At 39.7% G+C, this 19,272-nt stretch overlaps 1 protein-coding gene and 1 long non-coding RNA gene across 8 annotated transcripts in view; one reads left to right on the top strand and one right to left on the bottom strand.

Annotated features, from left to right (window-relative positions):
• Positions 1-19,272, bottom strand: part of LOC115897719 (chromobox protein homolog 3-like) — a 685,812-nt gene that overhangs the window by 402,004 nt on the left and 264,536 nt on the right. The gene's annotated exons all lie outside the window — the stretch shown is intronic.
• LOC115897720 lies at positions 166-18,760 on the top strand. 4 transcript variants are annotated; one of them, XR_004057503.1, is made up of 5 exons: positions 166-241; positions 4,847-4,909; positions 16,379-16,449; positions 17,923-18,008; positions 18,324-18,760. It is a non-coding gene; the product is annotated as an uncharacterized LOC115897720 (long non-coding RNA). The 4 variants fall into 4 exon arrangements; XR_004057502.1 differs by having other exon boundaries at positions 17,923-18,012; XR_004057504.1 differs by adding an exon at positions 2,848-3,032 and having other exon boundaries at positions 169-241; positions 17,923-18,760.

The raw sequence follows: 19,272 nt of genomic DNA, 5'->3' as shown, positions 1-19,272 counted from the left end.
GCCCCAGGAGGGTAAGGTCAGGACCACGCAGATGCGACTGCTGCTCTGCTTGCCCCGCAGTGATAAGGGCACAGCTGTGGGAAAGCCAGAGCATCTGCTGTGAGTCACCAAGTGCAAACAGGATGATAACAGAGTTAGGCTCGGAAAAAAACATCCCTTCTGAGACACAGAAGGCAGCGCACCACAGAACACTGGCTCCTTTCTACAGAAAAAGGAAACCAAGCAACGTTCCTTCAGCAAGGTTGGCCTGTGCTTGTGTGTCTGTTTCCTTCTGTCGGGTCTAGTTGGTCCCTGTCAAAGCAGAAGTCCTTTCCTCTGAATTTGAGCTGACTTGAAGATAGGCTGGATGCCACTCACAGCATCTGCAGAGACTCCAGAAAGAGACTCCCTTCCTTTCCCTATAGCACTCCATATATGGCTAAGGCATCCAGCCTTAAGGGATTGTGGTTAAGATCAGATGCTGGGTTTCCTGGAATGGACACTGGCCATCATTACTCATGAATCAAGACTTCCTCTCTTAAGGGTGCCGGTCTTTTCTATATATAGATTGTTTAACTGGGGCTACATTTATCCCCTAGGGAAGAAGAGTTGCATATAGAGCAGTAAGGATTTTTTCTGAATTGACCCCTAACTTATTAAGCTTTGGAACAATCTATTTTTCATGACTTAAGTTTATAAAATTTATACATATATACATACACATAGACACACGTGTGTGTGTGTATATATAATACATATATCCATATATTTTAATACTATTTTTTCCTTCCCCACTACATTCCTAACAAACATTTTTCTCCTCTTTTCAACTTAATTCAATGACATATCCCACTGGCTTCTCTTTATCTCCTTTCTTCTATATCATTCACATTTGTTCATCCTCTGGCTTATGTATTACTACATTCAAATTTCTTTCTAACAGATTGTAAAATACTTTCAGTCACATTTGCTTGCATACCTTCACTCTCACCCAACTTCTCTTTCACACACAAACACACATAATCACACATACACACTCACACGTACTCTCCAGATCCCAGTCTGCTCTTGGTTCCTCGGGCTGGCCTTGACAGTCTCCAGCTAGTGTAGCCACTGATTTTTTGCTACCAATAGCCAAAGGCATAAAACAAAAGTGGGCTGGGGCCAGATGGAACTAGACAGTCGTGGAGCGAGTTGGCAGAACACTAAGGGGAAAGACGGTTCTAAAACCTCTTCAGCTGGGGCTGAGAAGTGCTGGGGCAGCAGGAGAGAGTGAGAAAGCCTGACCTGGCAATCAGGACACCGAAAGCCACAATCAAGGTGTGGGTTGGTGGGTGGATGGTGGGGGTGCACAGAGGTGTTGGAGTTGAAAAGAAGCTGAAGTAAGAAAAGTTAGAAATGATCATGAATTGATTACTTATTACCAATTAGGCACTGGGCTCTACATTTTCAGATATTTATTGTTTACTTTTTACTGCAAACATCTGAAGGAGATGATCATTATTTCACAGATGAGGTTCAAAGAGTATAATATGTAACCAGCTCTGTATAGAGAAAGTAGAGGATTTGGGTGCACTCCTGCTTGGAGCAGTGGTTTGAATCTATTTGTTTTCATTTAGCATACTCTCGCTCTCATTCACATGTTATGGGCTGGCGATGGTGAGAAAAGGGAATCGCTGTGTGTTGGCATTGGGAGATGGTATTTAGCTTCAGGAACACCTGCCCAGGCCTCTGAAGAACAGACACTGGAAACCAGAGGCACAGCAAATACCCCTACTTCTTAAGCAAAGATGGCTCATTTTTGCTCTGCCGTTCGTTCGCATACATACTTCCCAAAGGCCAAAGCACTGCTTTAAAAAACAAATGAATGAAAACAAAAGACTTTGAGACAAGGTTTTATTCCACGCTTAGTCCTGACTTCCAGAGGTTGCCATGACCTCACGGCTGGAATTGGGATGTGCGGAGTGGCACTGAGATGGTAATATGAAGGAAAGGGTGGGTTAATGTCTATTAAGAATGTATAAAGAAGATACAAACACTGCATTGAAGCTATCATTAGCAAAACTCCAACTCAATCATTAGAAACTTACATTTGCCCATACGATGTCAAGTAATTGACTCAAATTGTTATACACTTATTCTATGAAACCATTAACCACTTAAACAATGAAAACCATTGTTCTTGTATCAAAAATAACTCTGCAGACTGGGTATGGTGGCCCATGCCTGTAATCCCAGCTCTTTGGGAGGCTGAGATTGGAAAAGCACCCAAGCCCAGGAGTTCAAGACCAACCTGGGTAACAAAGCAAGACCCTCATCTCTACAAATAAAAAGTTAGCTGGCATGATGGCATGTACCTGTGTCCTAGCTACTTGGGAAGCTGAGGCAGGAGAATTGCTGGAACCCAGGAATTCAAGGATGCAGTGAGCTATGATGGTACCGCTGCACTCCAGCTTGGGCAAAACAGTGAGACCTTGTCTCCAAACAAACAAACGAATGAAATCTCCATGATTAAGAAGTGATATGGTTTTGATCTGTGTTCCCACCCAAATCTCATGGAATTGTAATTCTCAGCACTGAAGATGGGACCTGGTGGGAGGTGACTGAATCATGGGGAAGATTTCTCATGGCTTAACACCAGCCCCCTTGGTACTGTTGTAGTGATAGTGAGTTCTCCCCTTCCTTCTTCCTGCTCTACCAGCCATGTAGGATGTATCTACTCCCCCTTCACTTTCCATCATGATTATAAGTTTCCTGAGGCCTCCCCAGAAGCAGAAGCTACTATACTTCCTATACAGCCTGTGGAATTGTGAGCCAGTTAGATCGCTTTTTATTATAAGTTACCCAGCTTCAGGTATTTCTTTATAGTAATGCAAGAATGGACTTTGAACTGGATGCAGCAGCTGGATAGAGCTTTGTGCTGTCTCCCTTGAGGCAAGAATGAGTGTGTTTTATGTAAAGGAAGAGTTGGCGTTTGGTGAACAAGAAGAGCCGACTATGTAAGAGACTGCTTTGTGTCTGCCAAAATCGTCCTTTTCTTTGAGGGCCCACAGGTAGGCTACAACTGAATTCTTATTAATGGAATTGTGACCATCAAGCACTTTCCCTTCCAGCATAACAAAGATGAACACTGTGACCTTGGAGGTCATGTATCAAAGTGGGGCAGGTCACAAGATGGAAAGAACCAAGGTCTCAAGTCACTATCTGAAAAAGAGCCTTCCATCAATTGAAAACTCTTATTTTTTATTTCATTTGAGTGAAATATTAACTTCTATCATATTTGAGCCACTTTTTGTAGTGGCTACATCTATATGCTTTATGTCAGACAGATAAATACAGAAACTAAGCTCTCAAGTATGATATGAGTACTAGAAATTAGAAGGGTACAGAAGGCAGACTATCAATGACATATCTAACTAGTTTTATGGATTTCTATTCTCATCCAGATGAGTGATCCTACCTCATCTGGGATCCAGCTCAGGAGATTGTTACTTAAGGCTTTGGAGCATTCGTTGCTGCTTTCTATATTCTTGTGTTTATGGATATTGGCCTGATTTGAACACACAGAAATAGAAAAATGTGATCAAAACTCCTCTAGGATGCACAGCTTGCCCCCCTTAGGAAATCACAGCTCTTGGAGGCCATAGTCAGTTCAGCAGCTGTGATCTGCTGTGTTCCTGGGCCACATATGTTGAAGAGATGCTGTCCCCAGTAGGCCTCAGACTGAAAAACAAATGCAAATTTGTTCTGCATTTTTATAAATGCTCCTCTCTTCCACATTTTTTTTTTCAAGTTGAGGCCTCCTGGGAAGGAAATCGGCAAAGGACCCACTTCTGCCTAGACTAGACTAGAGATGTCCAGAACAAATGCAAAGTAAGCCATGCATGCAGTCTTAAACTTCACAGTAACATTTAAAAAGTGAATAGGTGAAATTAATTTTAATAACATATATTTAACCCAGTGCATTCAAAATATTATCATATCTACATGTAATCAATATATTATGAATGAGAAATTTTTACTTTTCATACTAAGCCTTTGAAATCCAAAGTGTCTTTTACCCTAAAGTGCATCTCAGTTCAAAACAACCACATTTCTAGTGCTGAACAGATGCATGTGTTATGTGGCTGCTGTACTGGATGGCGCAGGCCTAGATGTCTGCTCTTTTCTGGGGTCAGTAGCACATTCCTCTAGATTATTGCTGCCCAGAGTTTGTGAATTTTTTTTTTTAATGGCATCTGCTGCTCTAAGAGGAATGATCATTAATCACAGCACATGTTGTGAGCAAAAAAGAAAGAAAATTTCCTTTAGGGATTTAAATTTTTCTCTAGAGATTCTCACGCTCTCGGGCATCATTGGAATCAAACAACCTAAATCCGTGAGTTAACCCATCTTCACTATCTTCACCATATCCTCAAGCTATTTCTTCCTTCAGATTTCCATTTGAATTGGGAAATAACTCTCTCTCCATGTCGCTCTCCCTCTGGGGATGTGTGTAGTATGTGTGTGTGTGTGTGTGTGTGTGTGCGCGCGCGCGCATGCGTGTGTGCATGTGGGTGTGTGTGTGACTTTTCTGGGCATTTTTAATGCAATTTCTGCAAGGAAGTTGGGAGGCTAGCACAGCATGGTTAGACAATATTTGATATCAAATATTCTAGCTATGCCCACCTAACTGCTATGTGGCTTCAGGCAACTTCTCTGAGTATCTGTTTTTTCAGCTCTAAACTGGGGAAATTGACATCACTTTGTAAGAATTTAGTGAGGAATGACATGTGACACATATCCATGATGGGCCTGGTAAAATGCATGTCACAGATCATAAAGGATCTTATGTGATATACAAAGGAGTTTCAATTTTATCTTGCAGGCAACAAGAAGCCAGTGAAGACTACGAATGAAAAATGATTTGATCATATTTTCCATTTATAAGGTATTTCTTGCTGGGAAGAAAACTGAATATTTTTTTTCTTATAGCCAAGCTTTGTCCCAGAAAAAAAGTGTTTGCTTCCAAATCTTTCAAATCTTTTCTTTGCGTAGAAAAGGAAAGAATCTTGGCTAAGCTTTAAACTGGATTTTTCTGTATACCCAGAGGTATCTTTGAATGAATAGATTTAACACCCCATTAGACACTTCTGCCTCTTGCATTTAGTAATTTGAACTTTTCTTAGGAAGATACACACAATAATATTACAGGCATGATTTAGAAAATAATTTATTACTATCTCAGTGGGTTTTAATATATCATCCTGGGCGTCTTTAATGAGACACGTTATGACCCTCAGACCAGATAGTTCTAGACTAGATGATTCTAATTCCCTTGTCATCTTAGTCTCTCTAGGAATCAGTGGAGATTAAATTGAAAGATAATTGAAAAAAATCAAAATTGATAACTGAAAGACAGCAATCGAACGGATTCATTTTCAGAACGACTGTGTAAGGACAGTGCCAGCTGAAATTTTCACTTGTATTTCAGCAAAAATCACAATAATTGAGCATGTTTCTTCATTTGGGGGAGCTTATTCTTTTTAATATCTTAACCTTAGAGAAACTACCATCTTCAATGGCAAACATCATAAAGCACTGGGGGAATCTGACTCTGGATCTACTCTACACTGCTTTTCCCATGCCTAAAACTGAGAATATAAAAATTCTACTCTATTTATTGACCTTTATAGGTACAGAGTGTATGTGAATCTAGGGGAGAACATAAAATATAATAATGTCACTCAATTTGACTATGGCTGGTGAGATAGCCCTCATTCAGCAAACTTTTATAGACTAATGAAGAACCTGATGCATAATGATAAATATGAGTATACAAGGTATAGCATTTATAACTTGTGTGCTTAAACCAACTCGGTAAATGTAATTGAATCTTAGAAAACATTATTCAAATCTGAAGTGTCTGTCCATAGAAAACAATGAACCCCAGCCAAGATGGATGAGGGCCAAGATGGCAACAGTAATTTTAACCGTACAAAATGAGATTAAGTATGCAAAGGACATTTGAAAGTATAAAGTATTATTTCAATTTGAGGAGTGATTGTAAAATAACTCCTTTAATGACAGTACCTTGCAATGAATGCTTTCTTTTGGGAGAAGATGTGAATCATCTGACCTTTCACATAGTAAACTTTAGCAGAATCTCAGAGTTGGCCAGATCTGAGAAGCCACAGCCCATCATAAAATTCTATCATTTGTCTTATAACAATAAAGACTCTTCCTCTATTCTTTTTAGTCAATCAGATATGCATATATATATATATACACATATATATACTTTATATATATATACTTAAAGCCTCAGAACTGGAACTCTTTAAGAAAGTGAGATAACTCATTCTACTGTAGTTTATCCTTAAAACATAACTTGATATTGTTCCAAGAACAGAATTTTTTTTGTACTAAAAGAGATAGTTTACAGAAAACAATGATTTTGCTTGCCAACATTGTGCGCAAGGAATTTGTTGTTTATGACCAGTAAAGGCTTATGAAATGTCTAAACGTACTTTCTGAAAAAAGGATTTCTGGTGGAGTCATCATGCTGTCTTGACTCCCAAAACTTCTTCCCAATGTGTACATAATTCATATTCATGCAAACCAATCCCAGGCCTCTTTGCCTAGAGCCTAAAAGAAATTATTCTGGATCTAAAATAATTTGGGTTTATTCAACATGGAAATTACTAAAAACATCTTTGCATAATGATACCTATTGCCAATAATTAATTCATTAAAACTCTAAATTTCTATGTACAAGATGCTATCCTTGACACCAAAAATTCACACCACACACATATGTAATATATTAGATGAATAAAATATTAATCACATATTTAATTATATAATATATAACTACACACACACACACACACACACACACACACACACGTCTTCCAAGCCATTTCATCCTAGCTAAGGGGTAAAAACAGAGAAACAATAGTTATACACTAGTATTCCCATGGTGCTGACCCCTAACAGTTTTGTGGGAGCTCCAAACCCCTCTCAAACTCCTCCCAGACTATTCTAGGAGTCCTAAAGAATGCCTCGTATGTGCTTTGTGCACTGAGCGTCTAGGCTGCCATGCAATGTCTCTTCTCCTTCTCTCCAGATCCAAGCCACAGAGCTAGAGCTCTCTATCTCCATCTGTGTGCCTAAGGCCTCGACAGAGGCTGCCAGTGCTCAGTGTTGGGGAAGGCACCTGCAGATTCTCGCACTCATGTTACCAAAACCTGGAACTCTCAATATCCTTAAGAGATTTCAGAAAAACAACCCTTTTTGGTTTTAGAGTGCTCTTACTTTTTTTAAGCCAAATTTATTCTAAGCAAAAGCCTAGAGGGGCTGAAAGCCTGGTAGTACCATTACAGTGTTCAGGATTATCCACAGTTCTTGTCATTGAAATTGGTGTATCTTAGTTTCCTCTTCTCGTAGAGCAAGTTCTCTCCTGAGGGAATTCTTGGTCACTGAAGCAAACAGAGAGCTTCAGCCATTAGTCTCCAGGGAGCCCTGATTTCTAAGGAAAGCACAGCTCAGGCTCAAGTTTGGGCCTCATTAACAGTACAACTCTACCTGCCTTCAAAGGCCATACGTTCTAGGTGTGATAGACACACAGGCTGACCATTTATTCCAATGTACTGTGCTGAGAGATAGAGTGGAAGAATATTTTAAGAGACACTTAGCCAAATTTGAAAATTCTCTATGGACTTTCTGAGAGATATGATGCCCAATTTAAGGCTTGACATGAACACAGTATATGTTTTTTCTATTTTCAATGGTGCCAAATTCTCCCCTCCCAATCAAGATAAATTAGAGAAATGTGAGAAATTAAAATAGAGCCCCAGAGTCACTGGGTTCTAGTTTTTGGAAATGGGAGGCATAGAATGGCCTGAGAAAGGCTCACTTTAGAACAAACTTCTAGTCTCTGCTGTGGAGACAATGACCTTAACCCTTTAGCCGAACAGTCCAGACTTCTGTTGAAACACAGGGACCTCGCTGGGTCCCTAGAACACTGTGTTGAGACAGATGCTCACACAATGCGTGGGGCTTGGTTAGCAGGGCCTCTGTGGGTGAAGAGCAAGAAGAAGCAACAGGAATGCCACGTAGTTTCTCACCCTACCTAATTTCTGCATAAACCTCAAGCCATATGTTTTCTATAAGATATATTAGCCAAGTTTGTCTCTACTCATACTATTTCCCCAAGAATCAACTCAACCATTGACTCTACAGTTAGCAATGAACTCGCAGCCCAAGTGGTTTTATTTTTGAAATGTGGGAATCCTTTATAGTTTTCTAAACTATAAAAGAAATATATGGCCTGAATGAGATAATTGCTTATATTTTTCTTGAGCTGATACTTATTTTGGAGTTTAGCTAATTCAAAATATAATATGACCCATTGAAATGTAGCTAAATTTTTAATCATAAAACCATTGACTACTTTTATATTTTCCCATGGGCAATTCTAAAGTGAGTCTTCTCAAACATTTTGCCTGCCAGGACCGTTAGACTGAGTGTCAGTTCCAACCACACAGGGTTGAGGGTTGAGAAGAAGTGCTTTACTGAGGTGTGGAACACAGCCTAACTATAGGCATTAAGACAGGGCGCTATCTCCAAAACTCCATATGAAACGCTTTGTGGAGGAGACTCTTCAGAGGCAAAATTATGAAGCCTCGAAAGCAGAAAATGAGGCATCTCTCTTCGTACATCCCCAAACCAAGCTTTGCCCAGTGTCCATTAAGGTTCTGATTTTTTTTTTTTTTAACCCTTTTTCAATCACATGGACACAAACACATAGACGTGCACGTTTACACTCAAAAAGAGCCTGGCAGAGCAGTGAGCAGTGTCTGATCTCTGCTTTTCTGTTAGAAAAAGCCTTATACACATGAAAACAGTATGAAGGTTCCTCGAAAAATTAAAAACAGAACTACGATTTGATCTAGCAACCCCACTTCTGGATAGATATCCAAAAGAATTAAAATCAAGATCTGAAAGAGATGTTAGCACTGCCATGTTTCCTGCCACATTATTTGCAATAGCCAAGATATGGAAACAAACTAAGTATCCTTTGATCAGTGAATAAAGAAAATGTGGTATATACAGTAGAATACTCTCCAGCCTTGAAAAGAAAGAAATCCTGCTATTTGTGACAACATGGATAAACCTTGAGGACATCAGGCTAAGCGAAATAAGCCACGCATAGAAAGACAAATACTGAATAATCTCACTGATAGGTAGAATCTAAAAAAGTTGAACCCAGAAGCGGAGAGTAGGACAGTGATCGCCAGGGGCTAGAGGTTGGGGGGAAAGCAGGAATGTCAGTCCAAAAGCACAAACTTTCAATTATAAGATGAATAAAGTCTGGGGATCTAATGTGCAGCATGGCAACTATAGTTCATAAAACTCTATTGCACACTTGAAATTTGCTAAGAGTAGACCTTATTTTTTTCTCACCACGAAAAACCTAGTTATATGAGGTGATGAATGTGTTAATTATGTGGTCATCATTTTACAAGGTATACATATACCAAATAATCACATCGTACTCCCTAAATATATGGAATTTTTGTCAATTATACATCAGTAAAGCTGGGGTGGGGGTGGGGAAGAAAAGAAGCAGGCAGAGAAAACTCAGCTTAGGAAACAGCATATAGAGAAGTCACTGTGTCAACTGCCTTGGTGTCCTGGAAGTATTTTCATTGCCCAGAAGAAGGTCCAAGGAAATAAGAAATAAGAAAGACCCCACAAAAGCTCTCTTTCTTTTCTTTTTCTTTTGCAAGATCATCACTCTCAATGTTGTAAACCAAAGTATGATTTGAGGTGAACTGCCCATCTGTCACTCACCTCCTGTCAGCTGTCACCCAGCTCACGGATTGGAAAGAACACTGGGGCATTGGGTCTAAATTGGCCAAGGGGTAGGAAACATGCAGCAGTCATAAATGGAAAGTGTTCAGGCTCAAAACAAGTTGCTAGGGGGAACCATACAGGAATCTGTGTGAGGCAGCTTGAAAATGTTTATATAAAATGCAGCAAAAGTGGGAGAGAAGAAAGCCAAATAAATCCGTGCCCACAGATGTCCTCACATTTGAAGAGGGATTTTAGCAATTAAAAGTTTAGCAAGTGTTTGGGAGCCAGGAGTGGGAAGTTTTGGAGTCCCAATTAGGAGATAAAGTACTTCCAATCTGGAGACTGAAAAATCAGAAATAAAAAAAGGTGGTAGTTTCAGAAAAGAGATTTTAAGGTTATTTCTAATAAAAGCCAATTAAAACAAAGCATAACAACAACAAATTGTTCAAGACCCTTTGACTTTGTTGATTTTTTAAAATTTTATCTCTGAAATGAAAGGGTAGGTCTTTTGCTTTCTTGACTTTTTCCCTAAATAAAGAAACAAATATATGTATTAGAGAAATACATGAGAGAGAAAATGTGTTTGAAGAATGTTTTTCAAAATAGGACAAGGGAATAGAAAACTCTCTCCTTATAAGTTGCTCTCAGGAAATGTTACCTTAGTATTTGCTATTTTAGTTATTTTAATCAACTGACATGTTTTTTAAAGTTCTGACAGAATAATTATTATAATGAGTAAAAATGTGAGTGCTTACTATAAGTATAAAAAAGATACAGAGAGTAGATTCTATTTTGGTCCTACTTCACATGGAGGGAACTTAGGTTAATAACATTTTTGGGGGGTCACACATACAGCAAAACAGTAGCTGGAGCTTGAACCCTGTTCTTTCTCATAGCAGAGTCACACAATTAACCATGAGTATAAATGTTCAAACTCCATGCCTCTTAGTTTCATGTGAGCTGTCCTGAATTCCCCGTAGCCACAATGTATTCAAATTTGGGCGAACACAATGATAGTTTTCACTGAAACTGCAAAACCATTATCCTACAGGAGACAACGTTCTAAAGGTTCAAGGCATTAGCTGCTAGAATTGAAGAACATTGAGCAGTGGGCAGAACACTATGTCAACCAAGCAAAGGCCATTCTCTTGCCTCATACACTTTGCTTCTCTTTGACAACAGCGGCAACCTTCATTCCAGGGTCTGACACAGTTTGGGTCACATAATAGTTGCAAAATACACATTTTGTATTCAGTAGGTATTTTTGAACTGAAAATAACATCTTCCATCAATCTCTGCCTAGGTGTCACTTGAGCTCCATGAAGCTGTCTGCATTAGCATGCCAGTCATGCCTGTCTCCAACCAGCATGACTCCTTTCCTGTTGCCCCTTTGCTAGTTCTGACTTCTCTTGTGAAGTTTAACTAAGGATTACATAAAATTTGCATAAGTCGAATGCTCTGGAAGATGGAAATTTATATACATGTATAAAGCATTATCATTATAATTGTACATGTTGCAGCATCCCAGGCAGTAATGCACATGAGTTTATGTTTGTATTTAACATGCACTGAGGCTGTACTAGGGGCCAAACAAAAAATATTTGATTTAATCTCACAACAACCTTTTTAAGTGGCTGTTAACATTGCCCTGCTTTTACCAGCGAGGAATCTGAGGAGTAGAGAGGTTGTATATGTTGAGCCAACACTCATAGTGAGGGACTGGCTCACCCAAAATTCAAACTCATCTCTATCTGACCTTGAAGCTCATGCTCTGAACCATTTTTTAAAACAGTCTCTATATATTAGTTTCCTGTTTCTGCTATAACAAATTACCACAAACTTCATGGCTTAAAAATGACACAAATTGATTATCTTACAGTTCTGGAAGTCAGAAGTGTGAAATGAATCTTATGAAACTAAAATAAGAATTTGTTCTTTCTGGAGGCTCTATGGGAAACTCGGTCCCTTGTCTTTTTCACTTTCTAGAAGTCATTCACATTCTGGACTCTTGGTCGCATCACCCTAACCTCTACTTTGGTTGCTGAATCTTCTCCAGCTCTGACCCTCCTGCCTCCCTCTTATGGAGAGCCTTGTGATTTCGTTGGGATGAATAATCTAGCATAATCTTCTCATCTCAACATCCTTATTTAATCACACTTGCACAGTTTCTTTTGTCATGTAATATAACATATTCACAGATCCTGGGAATTAGCATGCCGATGTCTTTGGGGGACCATTATTCAATCACACACTAAAAAATGCCTTATGTGTTTCGTGGGGGACTGGGGGAATCATTTCAACATATAGGTGTGTCTTTGTGTTTCCTTCACTACTGTGATTTAAGATCATTGAAAAAAGAGACTGTCATCTCACAGCTGGCTATAGCTCTCTGACACAGCCCACTCCCTGTGCTCCCATCTGCAGGGTGTGAATTCAAGAGATCTCTCCCTTAGCTCTGACCTCTCAATCCCCAAGTGCTCCACAGGAAAAGAAACTGCCCTCAACCATTATTGGAAGAAAAGCTTATTATTCCATCATAAGAGATGAAGCTAAAAATATAAATAGTATCAGAAGCTATAATGTTGACCTTAGAATTAGACAAATTAGCAAAAATATCAAACCAGTTCTGATGACGAAAGAAAAGAGCCCTGGGTAACTGAAGAGGCTGAAGGAAGGAGTAGGGAACACAGAAAAATGATATTGAGAGTTGGGACACTCAAAATAAAATTTTCTTTCTTCACAATTTTGCCGAAGTTGAAGCCTACTGTAAATAAAATTCTGGTAATCATTAGTATTGTTCACCGATATTTTCAGTTCATTTTCTTTCTGGCAAATAAGATTGCTATTTCCAAATCCTTGCAGTTATATGTGGCTAAGGGACATCTAAGGCAGAGGTACAACATGACTGAAGCGACACGTGTCACATCCAGGTAGAAGCCTTGGAGAGCGGGTGCCACATTCCCTGACACTTCCAGAGTAACCGACAATGCCTGACACCATGGAGCCTTCATGAGCCTGTGCACCTGAGCACTAGGACATGGGGAAGGGTCTCCAGCTGACCTGTGATGGTCATAAAGCATCAGTAAGGAATAAGCCTTTGTTGTTAATAACCACTCATATATGAGGGTTTACTGTATTGCAGCTAATAGAGTCTCTCCTGACTGATATAAAAATCTAGTTCTTTTCTGGTTACAGTGACTGTTGAAGGAGAACAATGAGGAAAGGGAAGGGTGGTCGGATATCACTTAGTGGCAATAGATTTTTTTTTCAAACTTCCGCTAAGAACATTGCAGTAAATGAAAACGACACTCTTCTGGAAACCTGAAAGTATAATGTAACAAGGATATATAAAGAAGCTTTATAAATTGTGAATCACTTTGCAAATGCTAGCTAAAACAATATTTATTTATCATCCACAATTGCAGCCAAGATGACATGTTTTCTCCTTTTGTAAGTCCATAATATTTACCTAACTCTCACTAAAGAAATACTTAGTCACACTGTATGTAGACAATTCAAAAGATCAGAGACAACTCTTTTAATTTATGTGTCAAAATAAATATCCACAAGAAAGACTAAGGCCACTTGACATAATATATACAATTCAAGATGAATGCTTCTTTGATATATATGTGTGTATGTGTGTGTGTGTGTTTTGGAACAGGATCTTGCTCTGTCATCCACCCTGGAGTGCTGTGGCATAGTCAGAATTCACTACAGCCTCAACCACATTGGCTCAAGTGATCCTCCCACCATCAGCCTTTTTGCTAGGTGGGACTATAGGCACATGATACCATGCCCAGCTAATTTTTTTTTTTTTTTTTTTTTTTTTTTTTTTTTTTTTTTTTTACTTTTTGTAGAGACAGAGGTCTCACTATGTTGCCCAAGCTGATCTCAAACTCATAAGCTCAAGTGATCCTCCGGCCTTAGCCTCCCAAAGTGTTGGGATTACAGGCATAAGCCACTGCACCTGGCCTTGCTAATCTTTTTATTATTCACAACCTCTAGAAATAGTATAGGAGATCCAAGCACTAGTCTCCCATTGTCATGGATACAGAAAGTGGAGAACAGAGCAGGATAAGTGGCTTGTTTGGGACTAGACAAGGCTGTCACTAAGTGACTCACTACTTCAGCCCTTTGCTCCTTTTGGCACCTGGACCAGCAAAGGCACACATGTTCTGTAATTGTTTTGTTCCTGTCAAATCTGTTATCAGGAATAAACTTGGAGCACCCAGGAGTTTAGCAACATATTATCATCTTGGAATGTGACATTATTAAACCCTCCTAATCCCCACCTCTACAAAATTAAGAAATCCAGAGCACGTTTTCTAAATGGAAATGGAAGTGTATACAGGCTTAATCATAAAGAGTTAATTTTTAAGCCCTTAAAATTGGAGAAATGACAGTGACAATATAAATTCTTCTTATTACCACTTCCGGGGTGAAGCTTGTTTAGAGCAGCTAGCACTGGTTACAAAGAATAGCCATGTCAGATTGAGGAAATCGCAGCTCTCACCTATAGTTACTGGCAAAACAAAATCTGGACTTCGTCTCTAGAGGAAGAGATTGGAACTTGATCTCTTAGCTTCTGGTCAGCTCTACTGCTACCAAACAAGGAATAAGCAAGATTTCCTTCTCTGGATTGCCTTTGGGATTAACTTTCTGTTCACCCTGTTTAGTGAGTCTCCTCTGTAAGGAGTCTTCAGGGTTCCAGGCACTCTGAGAGCTGTTATTCACTCCAGGGTTCCTCTACTGGAGGGCACAAACTGTGGGCCACGTACAAGGTATAGCCACACCCCAGAGTGCTGTCAGAGTCCAGCGCTCACAAGTTTAAAATGGTCACCCACTTGGTTTCATCTCAGGTCACTGTTACTTTCTTTTAGCCACCTATTCTTTAGGAGACAAGTTCCCTTTCTGATTTCTGACCATTCTCTTCTTGACAAGGTCAACTTCCGTAGTGCTGCCTACCTTCCTCCTTTCCTGACCCAAGCTACTCTTTCCCAACTTTTCTCTGATCCATTCTTGAAACAGTTTTATTTTGCACTGTTACATTCCCTCGTGTTTCCTGAAGGGTGCACTTCAAGTAAATGTCCGCATTGACAAAGCAACTGTATCTCGGTAACTAATTCCAGCCAAAAAGTTCTTCCTAAATCGAGTATAATTAGGAAAGAAATTATGCACGTATACGACATTCCTTTCCTGGGATGGACTGATGATTGTTGGAAATATTTTATTAACTCATACCCTCCTTTATTCCCAAAAGGATTCAGGGCTGCATCTTTCCATGCCTTTTTTGGAGTGTAGGGTAACATACGCTGCTGTGGTCTGTGAAAACAATGGACAGAGGCCGGGCGCGGTGGCTCACGCCTGTAATCCCAGCACTTTGGAAGACCGAGGCGGGTGGATCACAAGGTCAGGAGATCAAGACCATCCTGGCTAACACAGTGAAACCCCGTCTCTATTAAAAATACAAAAAAATTAGCTGCGCTTGGTGAAACTCGCCTGTAGTCCCAGCTACTCGGGAGGCTGAAGCAGGAGAATCGCTTGAACCCTGGAGGCAGAGATTGCAGTGAGCCGAGATCATGCCACTGCACTCCAGCCTGCGTGACAGAGCAATACTCTGTCTAAAAAGAAAAAGAAAAAGAAAAAGAACGGACAGCTCTTGCTTTAGTAAGGTTTCCATTCTTGTTTTAAGAAATAGCAAAGGGTTAATATTTAAACTCATAATGCCCTTGAAACCTTGTGTAAGTAACCTTATCCTAGAAAAATGACCTGTATTTCAATTTATATTAGATGGGTGAATTTTCACATGTAAACCTTCCCTAGGTAAGAAAAAGAAAAGGAAGATACCCAAAAGACTCAGATAAGAGAGACAGGGTAACTGCTGAAGAAAGCACATCCTGTCTAGGATTTCATGTGGTCTGATCATCAAAATTGTCTGAATTTTTGTTGCTTTCCCTGCCATTATGATTTGAAAAGGCTTGTTGAGATGTCCTCTCTACCATATTGGATAAAATAATGTCCTTTGGCTGGACTGTTCAAGCTCAGAGAGGCCAGGTACTCAGGTGTGCGACCTTCAACTGTTTAATAAATAGAAAGCAATGAAGACTGCCTGAGGTTACAGATCATTGAGATGAGTTTTAATCACCCTTTTGGGGAGACACAAGCCAAAGCGTTCAACAAAACTACAACTGACTGGCTCTCTTGAGTTTAGAACATGAATGTCTCATTTCCATAGCTCTCTCAGTTCATCTCTTAGATTAAACACAATGTTTAAATTTCCTAAGATCATTTTGCCATGAATTTCTCCCAAACTCTTAAGTAAAGACAGTATCAACAGGGAAAAGGTCAGCCCACTCTTTCAAGGAAGCAGTTCTCAGAGAACTGTCGAGACCCTTGTCAGCACTAAGAAGGATTCCTGAAGTTTTATGATTGCCTCTTTACTCTTTCCCACATGTGATCAATGACTAGAGATGAAGTAAGTCCTTCTCAGGGTGGGACAAGAGGCATGTCTAGGGCTTGTTTCCTTATAATTTTGTCTTTCATTTACTTTCTGTAGTTCTGCGGCCAGTTCATAGGACTCCAGGGACCTTGAGACTGAAGCACATTCTACAAATAAAGTCAAATGCAGTGAGTAATCTCAGCTCAGCGCAGCTGAAAGGGCACGGGTGAGGCCTGGAAGTCATCAGATGAAAAATCAGACCAAAAATTAAAATGAGAATACTGGAAGCTAGTGAAATACCAAAAAACAACAATTCCTTCACTTGGTCCTCCTTGCCTTTCCAGACCATGATCTCTCACGCTGTATTCAGGTTGCAAGGAGATCCTTCTCTATGCAGAGATCATACAGGACTTCAGGTGCTTGCGAGAGCATATGGTGTGTTCTTTGCCCCGGGAACCTTCTCTTTTGGACATCAGCTGAATCCTTACAAGCCCTAGTGTTGCTCCAGTCTAGACTCAGTGGATCACTGCCCAGGGAATCAGACCTATTGATGACTCTCAGAATTTCACTAAAGGGATACTTATACAAACATCAAACTGCAGAGTCATTTATCAGCTCTGTGTGCAGATAAATCATCATCCAGGGAGAGGATATTTCAACCAGAAGAGATAAGCAAGTTTAGCTGCGCTGTCTGAAGAAAGTCAGTGAAGGTTGAATAAGGATAAAGGGAGGCCTCCCTATTAGGACATGAAGGGAAAAAGGGAAATTCCCCAAATAAGAAAAAAACTGGGACAAGGCCAGTCAATTACAGAGACTGCCCTGAAAAGACTGGCCAATGTGAGCTGACCCTGGAGCTGAGACTAAAAGTTAAATGCCAAAGTCTCTTTCTCAGAGGTCAGCTGGTGCCTGAGACCCAGCATCGGGGTTATTAGGCCATAACTGGAGGCTTCCTGGCTCAGCCTCACTCCCCAAAGGGCCATTGCTATCCAATAGGCCAATAGTTGCTAAATCCAACTGAACAAGATGAATTATATAATCTTTCTCCGCAGGGATTTTATGATTAGATAAGATTTGCATAGAGACTTCAGGAAGGCCACCCTTAGACTTTGGATTCATATTCACTCTCTCATAATGGTATGCATTATCTCCTAGATAGAATTCACCTGATTATAAGGGAAAAAAAGAAGTGAGATTGTTTGAAAAATACTCAAAGGCATGCTTCCACTTAATAAAAGCTAAAAGTGTCAGCCTAAATGTTCCTTTTTAATGAAGATCTTGGTGCAGCTGAAATGGGATGATTCAATTCTAACACATTTAAAGAAATTTACCATAGTTAGCAGAACAGATTTGCTTCTTCTCAGTGAAATTATCTTTCATCTTTCTCAATGTTTATAAAAGTAGGATCTTTAAAAGTCTACATTATAAAGCAAAAATAGAAAAAAAAGAAACTGTTCCACAGCTGAAAACCAAAAATAAGTCATCAAAATCGAAATGGAAACACACTCCCCTCGATAATTACATTGTAGTAAATAAAGATATAACTGGCTGTTGCTGATGATTTCTGGTGCTGAAAATGACCCAGAATTCTACTTCAATCATAGTTGAGTCTAATTTTTAAAAATCAATCACGTTTACTTTTGTGTCATTATGCCAATGAATAGGTTAACAAGAAGATAGCTGCTGGCAACAATATTCCAATTCAGAAGTGGACATGAAGACAAACAGGATTCTCTGATGAATGACCCCAGTGGGTAATTAGCAATTTATTGAAAACAGATAGCAGGTGCCCTAGACTCCCCAGTCAGCAAGGAGGCTATGTCCAAACTCAGCTTCTCACAGATCTCTAGTTAGTGGGCGGGTGTCTTTCCCAGAACTCCCCTTTAAACAGCGGGCACCTGAGCTCAGGCTTCCAGGCGCTTAAGCTCAAATGCTTACTCACTCCATTCCAGGCTGCTGTCAGGCTTACTCTATAAAAAAGGGACAGCCACAGAAAAGTCTCTTCTGGAACCCAGATCCTCAGTGTAACTAGAAGTGTTCCAGCCTAAGCATTTCTTTTTTGCAGGAAGTCAAAAGAACAGAGACCCATGCAGCCACTGGCTCTTCTGCCTGTTAATTCCAATCTGTCTCAAATAATGCTATTCACCCAGAGTCTTTGCATAACAATGAGGAAAAGGAGACAGAAGGGCACAACACCGCCATCATCTATTCACTGAGTAAGTAGAGTCACTGTGGATGGCATCTGCCTTATTTACGAAGAAACCGATACACAAAGACACCAGCCACAGACCTAGCCTTTTATTTGCCACCCCTTTTATGCCCACAACATAGTAGTGCCTGCAGAATTGTTAACTAAAGTGTTTCTCTAATGAGGGAGTGAGTGAGCACTCTTATATGATGACTTTCAATAACCAAAAGGAAACAAATTTAGTACAAGGGTGCTTTGGTTAAACGACATAGGAAATGGATTCTGGTACTCGCCCACAATAAATTATAAATTGGCAGGGAACAGACATTTTATATTCATTTAAAATAAGCATAATAAGGAATTGCCCACAAGAGAAAGCTGGAAAGACCTAAAATTGACACTCTAACATCACAATTAAAAGAACTAGAGAAGCAAGAGCAAACACATTCAAAAGCTAGCAGAAGGCAAGAAATAACTAACATCAGAGCAGAACTGAAGGATATAGAGACACAAAAAACCCTCCAAAAAATCCATGAATCCAGGAGTTGTTTTTTTGAAAAGATCAACAAAATTGATAGACCGCTAGCAAGACTAATAAAGAAGAAAAAAGAGAAGAATCAAATAGATGCAATAAAAAATGATAAAGAGGATATCACCACTGACCCCACAGAAATACAAACTACCATCAGAGAATACTATAAACACCTCTATGCAAATAAACTAGAAAATCTAGAAGAAATGGATAATTTTCTGGACACTTACACTCTTCCAAGACTAAACCAGGAAGAAGTTGAATCCCTGAATAGACCAATAGCAGGCTCTGAAA

This window comes from Rhinopithecus roxellana, chromosome 5 (genome assembly GCF_007565055.1).
Source record: "Rhinopithecus roxellana isolate Shanxi Qingling chromosome 5, ASM756505v1, whole genome shotgun sequence".
NCBI lineage: Eukaryota > Metazoa > Chordata > Mammalia > Primates > Cercopithecidae > Rhinopithecus > Rhinopithecus roxellana.
Note: the sequence above shows the minus strand (reverse complement) of the source record. Positions and strands in the feature narration are given on the sequence as shown.